The sequence below is a fragment of the Sarcophilus harrisii genome, chromosome 3 (genome assembly GCF_902635505.1).
Source record: "Sarcophilus harrisii chromosome 3, mSarHar1.11, whole genome shotgun sequence".
NCBI classification, from domain to species: Eukaryota; Metazoa; Chordata; class Mammalia; order Dasyuromorphia; family Dasyuridae; genus Sarcophilus; species Sarcophilus harrisii.
Window position 1 is genome coordinate 491,422,982 of NC_045428.1, and position 8,492 is coordinate 491,431,473.

Here is an 8,492-nt window from a genome sequence, read left to right on the forward strand (position 1 = left end):
AATAATAACTCCTTATTCCTCTCTAACAAGATTGCCTAGACAACTGACTTGAAGACCAAGATCAGAGCATCAGAAAATATTTAGCCAAGAGAAAAGGCCATGCTAATGAGCATTGTGTTATTTGGATGTGTGCGTTGTCTTTCATGATTTTGGGATTGGGCAAAAGGACTGGCACTCAGTGTAAATTCATCTAGGAGATCATTAATTAATCATCTCAGGTACCCATTCTTTTGCTATAATTCAATCCTTTCTTCCCTGATATTTGGAGAGAGAATAAAATGATGCTATTGTTTGTCATTGAATGTGAAAATTTTTGTCAACTGGTACTTTCTCCATCATATGGTTAGAAAATTTCCACCTCGCCTTCTAATTTGTATGACTTAGGGTCAGGTCTGTCAATGTGAAAACCACCTTCATGTACTACTATTTCCTTGTTTAAACATTCTCTTTCCAGATTCCTCATCCCTCATCTTCTGCTGCCCTCCCTCTTTCATTGTGCTGGCTGGACCATGAGTCAGAAAGATCTAGTTTAAGTGTAATCTGACCTCACACACTTATTAACTATATGGGCCTAGAAAAGTTACTTAATTTTTATGTCATTCTTCCCTCATTTGTGAAATGGGGATAAAAGTTCCTCTTCCTTTTTACTTCTTTTCCTCAGCATCACCACCATCCTCTTCCTCCTGCTCCTGCCACTGCTGCTTCTCTCCCCTTTCTCTTAGAATGAACCATTCTGGTGCCTCTTTTGTAAAGCAGTGGTGGAGGAGGTCCAGTACTGGTCATGGTCGATGAGAGAAAAGCTGAAGGAAGGAGTCAAAAAAGAAAACAACAACTCCATTAATTTGGGTCTTGCAAGATGGTTCCACAGTGCAATGTAAGATTAAGAGGCATAAACTATCTAGTAAACTAATGAAGGCCTCTTGTGAATTGACAGGGTTTGTCTATAAGTCAAATAAGATTCTGATTTGGTAGACAACCAGTCAATGAAACAGACACACCTGCACAGTTGGAAATGGAAGGTGAAGATACAATTGATATATTTCAGCAGCAGACAGGAGGTATTTACTAAAAAAGGGAACATGTAACTCTACTCCAGTACTGTGCTTCCTAGGAAAATAATACATTCACAATTAGAAAATCAAGATTTGGTTCACATACACTTTGAGTCCTGCAGTTTTTCTCTCTTTTTTGCTTTCCTCCCCCCATTTGTTTATTGTACATAAAATAATAGGTACATGTGCACAGACGCAATTTGTTTTTTTTTTTTTTTTGACTAAATGGCCAATGATATGTTTTGATCAATATCAAATGGAGATGGTGGGGGCATAACAAACTGGTTCTGTGAAAAATCCTTTTTCTTAGTGGCATGCTCATTCAACTTTATTTTTATATTCCAGTAAGTTGTTTTGTTCTCACTGTTTAAAAACAACAAAACCCATAAAAATTTCTTACATGTGTGTTTGGATAATTTAAATGTTTTTCTTTTATCACTGTAAAACCAAGGATGATTTTCATAACTTTTTTTGTACATAGCTGTTAATATGTAAGATAATCTCTGTCACTCAGTGGGATATATTACTATAAAGAAACTGATCTTAGGTAGTTTTCCTTCCACTCAAACATCTTGTTTAAAATAAAATAAAATAAAATAGGGATAATAAATGTTTCTACTTCCAAAGGTCATTGTGAGGTTGAAATGAGATATTTACAAAGTGCCTGAAAAACTTCAAGTGCTATATAAATTTAGTATCACCATCACCACCATCATCAAACTTCCCTTCATCTCAAATTTCTTCCCCTAATACTTTTTCTGTTTTCTTACAGTAATGGAAGTGTGACTCTGTAGGTAACTGTACCCCCAGGAACATTCTCTAGCACTGAGTTCCTTGTCCCATGCCCCCTGAAACATATTCTTTATTTTTTGCTATCTCACTCTGATAGTTCAAGTTCCCTCAGCATATGAAGTCATTCAAACAGATCTAATTCCTTTGGTGCTTCAAGTGATGTAGCACAAAGTTTCTGTTATTAGAACATGCATAGCTAACTGTTTCTAATTTGCTTATGTCAACAATGTATCAATATTATAGAATAAACACAGGAAACTGGATCATATCTAGCCAATATCATACCATGAGATCACACCTTTGGGAAATATCTTTTTTTGGAATGTAATTTACTTAAAGCCAAGGATTGTTTCATTTTTGTATTCATTAGCCTAAGCATACAGTAAACAGTAAATTCTTGTGGATTGCTTATTTGTTTAAAGTGAATGACACCCCTTTCTTGGTAGTGTTTACAAGAATTGTTAGCAAGATTCTTCAGTCTCCACCAGAAACTAGATTGACCTCATGTGGACGTATGTATGTATGTATTTATTTTAATTGAACAAACAAAATTTTAAAGCTTTTTATTTTCAAAATATATATGCATAGTTTTCAACATTCAGCCTTGGAACAACCTTGTGTTCCAAATTTTTCTCCCTCTCTTTCCCCACTCCCTCCCCTAGTAAGCAAGTAACCTAATGCATGTTAAACATGTGCAATTCTTCTATACATATTTCCATAATTATCAAGCTGCACAAGAAAAATTAGAACAAAAATAAAAAAAAACATGAGAAAGAAAACAAAATGCAAGCAAACAACAAAAAAGGTGAAAACATTATGCTGTCTATCCACATTCAGTCTTCATAGTCTCTCTCTGGATGCAGAAAACTCCCTCCCTCACAAGTCTACTAGAATTGGCCAGAATCACCTCATTGTTGAAAAAAGCCATATCCATAAGAATTGATCATTGTTTAATCTTGTTCTGCTCACTTCACACATCATCAGTTTGTGAAAGTCTCTCCAGGCTTCTCTGAAATCATCCTGCTGATCAGTTCTTACAGAGCAATAATATTACATAACATTCATATACCATAACTTATTCAGTCATTCCCTAACTAATGGACACCCACTCAATTTCCAGTTTCTTGTCACTACTAAAAGGCCTGCTACAAACATTTTTGCACATGAAGGTCCCTTTCCCTCTTTTAAGATCTCCTTGGGATATAAGCCCAGGAGAAACACTGCTGGATCAAAGTATATGCACAATTTGATAGCTCTTTGGGCATAGTTCCAAATTGCTTTCCAGAATGGTTGGATCCTCTCACAACTCCACCAACAATGTATTAGTGTCCCAGTTTTCTCACATCCCCTCCAACATTCATCATTATCTTCTCCTGTCATCTTAGCCAATCTGAGAGGTGTGTAGAAATATCTCAGAGTTGTGTTCATTTGCATTTTTTCCTAACCAATAGTGATTTAGAGCATTTTTTTCATATGACTAGAAATGGTTTAAATTTCTCCATCCAAAAAATTGTATGTTCATAGCCTTTGATCATTTATCAATTGGAGAATGGCTTGAATTTTTATAAATTTGAGTTAATTCTCTATATATTTTAGAAATTAGGCCTTTATCAGAACCTTTGAATATAAAATGTTTTTCCTTCTAATCTTGTCTACATTAGTTTTGTTTGTACAAAACCTTTTTAATTTATCATAATCAAAATTATCCATTTTGCATTATATAATGTACTCTAGTTCTTTGGCCACAGATTCCTTCCTTCTCCACAAACCTGAGAGGTACACTGTCCTTTAGAACTAAAAACAATCTTAAAAACAAATGTAAAAAATTGTTTTGAATGTAACTGAAAGTATTAAATAAACAAATAAAATTTTAAAACAACAAATTTGCATTTAGAATTCATCAGTTTTCCCTCTAGAAGAGAAAGATAAACCTGACCATAGCTTAGAAGATAAGAATAATGAACTCTTAGTTAGGGAAATAGTTTTTTTTCCAAGTTATTTTCCTTCTAATTTTAGCTATACTGTATTTGCATATTTTTAGATAATAAAATTGCACATTTTATTTTCTGTGATCCTCTCTTTTGTTTGAGCTCTTCTCCATTCATAGATGTAAAAGGTAATTTTTTTCTTATTCCTCTAATTTTTTGTGATGTAATCTTTTATGTCTAGGTAATATGCATTTGAAAATTAGATTGGTCATTGTCTTCTATGATGTGAGCTATTGGTCAAAACCTAATTTCTGCCAAACTGCTTTCTCTTTGAGCCAGTGGTTTTAGAAAAATTAGTCCTTATTCCCATAATTAATGACTTTGGGTTTTTTGAACACTCAGCTGCTACATTCATTTGCATTGGTATATTATGTAGCTAATCTGTTCCACCAATCAACTATTTTTAAACAATTAACAAATGGTTTTGATGATTACTGATTTATAATATAGTTTTAGATCTGGTACTGCTAAGCTTCCTTCCTTTCCACTTATTTTTTATTTGAAATGATCAGAATAAATATGTGTCTTTTAAAAATTGATCCTGTTTATTATTAATTAATTTTGTCCTATAACTGTCTAAGTCATGGTTCTTTGTCTCTGAACTTAGTTCAGAAACTCAGCTATCTCATGTCAAGTTAAGTTTAGAAAACCAGCTCTCCTGTTAATCTATTCTTGCCTCAAGGAAATCTTTTGTTCTTGAGGGAAGTGCTAGGGAGTCTGGTACACCACCATGCTATCCTTCAAGAATGTCTGGTTTGTTATCCAAAAAAGTCTATCCCACTATCTCTAACCTGGCAAGTAGACTCAAATAATGAACATTTCTTAGTCACAGGAGGGAATAAAGTGATTGTTTAGCCCCTCATGCCCAATTTCCAATCAGTCATGTTGTTTCCTATGCCTCAGGTCTGTAATCAATCATATTTATTTTAGCATTCATGATATAGAGCTCTTGTAACCAATAAAAACTTGTTCCCTGCCTATAAGTCCTATTCTGTGTTCTGTATTTCCCAAAACTATAAAAGAGAATTGCCTCCCTCATTCAGGGTTTTAGCTTTGTTGAGATGAGGGAAATCCTATTTATTGATATATATATATTCATATTTATTTATTTATATTAATAAATTTGCATTTTGTTAATAAATTGATCATGCTTAGAACTTTGTGCCTCTATTTACCTTGTTTTGACCATGACCCATTTTTTTTCTTGGAGATTCTTGACCTTTTGTCTGCAAGATGAATTTTGTTATTTATTTTTTTCTAGTTTTACAAAGTTATCTTTTGGTCATTTGATAATATGATTGATATGACACTGAAAAAGTAAGTTATTTTAGGGAATATTGCCCTTTTTATTGTATTAGCTTGCCCATCTGTGGGCAATTAATATTTCCTCACTTATTTAGGCCCATATTTCCACAAGGAGTGTTTTATTTTTATCTTGATATAGTTCTTGTGTGCCTTAGTAGGTAGGTTTCTAATACATACCTATGTTGATGATTTATGTGGTTTTATTTTATATCCTGCAACTTTGCTGAAGCTGTTCATTGTTTCACTTATATTTTTAGTAGATCCTCTAGGATTCTCTAAGTAAGTCATCATATCATTTTGTTTCTTTTTTTGCTTATGTTTATTTCTTCAATTTTTCTTTCTTATTTTATTCCTATAATTAACATTTTAAGCCTTATCTCTATCAATAGCAATGATATCCTTGCTTTCTTTATAATCTTATTGGAAAGACAACTCTTCCTCCCCTCCCCCATTTTATCTCTATTACATATACTGTCAACTCTTGGCTTTAGATAAATACCATTTATTATAGTAAGAAAAGATTCATTTATTCCCATGTTTTCTAATTAAAAAAAAACCTCAAATGGGTATTATATATTGTCAAAAGGTTTTCCCATCTCTATTACTATTATCATATGATTTTTGCTATTCTTGTTATTGATGTTGTCCATTATGTTTGTGGTTTTTATAATATAAAATCAATATTTAGTGTAAATTTAACCTGGCCATTGTGTAAATCTTTGTGAAATGTAGGTAGGACCTCTTTATAATAGTTTATTCAAAATTTTTTTGCCCATTTTTTTTGCCCATCAGTGTTCAGTAGAGGTATTACTTTATAGTTTTCTTTCTCTGTTTTGACTATCTTTGTTTAGGCATCAAGAGAGTATTTGTATCAAAGAAGAAAATTAGTAATATCTTTTAAAAATCTCTACCATTTTTGTACCTAGTTTACATGTATTGGATTTAATTCTTCTTTGAATGATTAATTAAATTCACTTGGAGACCATTTGGTCTTGTTCACCCATCCCCTTTCCCTCTTTGGGAGCTCATTTATTGCTTGTTCAAATTCTTCCTTTGAGACTGAGTTGCTTGAATCCTCTTTTTCTCGGAAAGAGGGAAGAAGTCTTCAATTGTTGGAAATTCCTTACAATATTCTAGAACTTGTCCTTAATATCATGGTTTATAAGCATGCTTGACTCAAGACAAATGTGAAGTAAAAGGAACAGCATATTGGACTGAGATGAAGTGGACCTGGGACCTTATTTCATCTCTGTTAGCTGGGTGACCTTGGACAAATGGCATATTTTGTCTGACCTCAGTTTTTTGATTTATATAATGAGGACATAGGGCCCCCATGATTTCTGTTCCTTCCAGCCCGCAAAAAACCCTGAATTGAGACCGAAAGACCCGAGTTCAAGTCCAGCCTTATACACTCACTAGCTGTGTGACCTTGGGCAAGTCACTATGCATTAATCCACTGGAAGAGGATATAGCAAATCACTCTGGTTGGTATTTTTGCCAAGAAAAACTCCATGAACAGTATAGTCCACAGAGTCACAAAGAATTGAACACAGCTGAACTACTTACTGGACAGCAAATCATATTATTGATTCATAGAGTTCTCAATCCAATAAAAGTACTACATTTTTTTCAGATGAATATCTGTCTAGTCACAGCTCCCTATCTTATCTTTGTGAAGTTCATTTTTAAACAACTTTACATTTTTCCCTATTAAATTTCATCTTATTAGATCTGGTTCCATGTTCTGGCATGTCAAAAATCTTCCAAGATAAATTTTTAAAACCTGTCATTCTTTCACATAGAGTTCACCAAAACTTTCAGAATCCCATGGAAGAGCCTTTATTTCAAAGATAAACTTTGAGTTAGAAAAGAAAAACTGATAAACTACTTCCTAGTTCAAGAAGAAGAGTTAAGCAGCTTAACAAAAACAATTACTATAATTTATTATTCATAAGGAATCAAGTGATAACTGGTCTCAAGTTCAGGTAGAAGGAAGGATGTGACATAAACATTTTTCTAGGACTAAGACATTGACTGAAAAATCTGTGAAGTTTCAATTTTTCTTCTTCTTTTCATGGTAAATTTAGGCCACTCACAGGTATAATTTGAATGAAAGCTTTTTCTGTGAATTCTAGGAGTTTTAAAATGAGGAGTTTCTCCTATCCATTTCCGCTTCCACATTTGATGGCGAAAGCTTTTCTGAATGAATGACTGATTATGTGGCAAACCACCATCTGCACTAGGGAAGATGAAAAGGTGAAAAGGTACAAGATTTAGGTGTCTAAGTGAAATTTATTAGAAAATACTTAATATTTAGCTAAATTTCTGAGTATTTTGACAAAGCCCTTCACTTTCCTAATTACCTTCTTTTGGCTGCCCATCAGCCTATTGATGTACTTCCTATAATGTATTATCTAATACTTAATGGGACATTCAAATTAAAGTCCAACCTGGGCAGACTACTATCAGATTATTATCTTCTTTGAACTGGAAACTGTCTGTTACCCATTCTAAGATTTCAATAGATTTTTTTTTTTTTTTTGGCTATCATATTGTGTGGTTAACACATATTGAGTTTAGAGTTCACTAGAATTCCCAGATTTTTAAAAGATGGACTGTTCCATGACTTGCATATGGTATGTTAAATTTCTTCATGTTTCAGTCTAAACATGTTCCAAACCTTCTCATCTCCCTGCATCATTGGAGAACTTTCAGTAACGACCTTGTGCCTTGAAGCATTATGTAAATACAGCCTTGTTACACAGAGAGGCATCTGAGAATATGCAAAATTGGGAAATTAGACTTGTTCATCCCACATAAATTCCTCACATCTTCCATGTGAACTGGTATCTACAGTTACCATCTTCAACCCTCAGGACAAATACTGCAGAGAAGATCAGCTAAATAAATTAGGGCAAAAGAAGCTATATAAAGGATCTTAAAAATTTCTTCTCCAGATTTGAGGAATCTGAAGAGTAACTTGACTTCAACAATGGCCTATACCTTGTCAGCTTCACTTTATTTTGGATATGCAGACTCTCTGTGTCTAACATTCATCTATTCCAGTGAAAAGACATATGACTTCTGGAAAGCAGGAAATAGAAGCTAAATTAAGATAATTTTCCATATCCAATTTGTTAATGGTTCATCTCATATCTTCACTGAATGTGGTCTAGTTCTAAACACAAGTGCTCAAGTGTGCCAATAAACTACCTCAGAAATCATGAAACCTTCTACCATGTGAAACCTCCATAAATACTCTTGTGATGCCCTCATAGGAAGAGTTAGAATACAAAAATTTCTTAATACTAGGGGAAAACCCATTTACCCTGTGTGAATAAGCTTTTAAACATAC

At 33.5% G+C, this 8,492-nt stretch overlaps 1 pseudogene; it reads left to right on the forward strand.

The window, feature by feature from the left end:
• The first annotated feature begins 672 nt into the window (after window positions 1-672).
• On the forward strand, window positions 673-1,732 carry LOC116422101 (annotated as a pseudogene).
• Window positions 1,733-8,492: the final 6,760 nt, after the last annotated feature.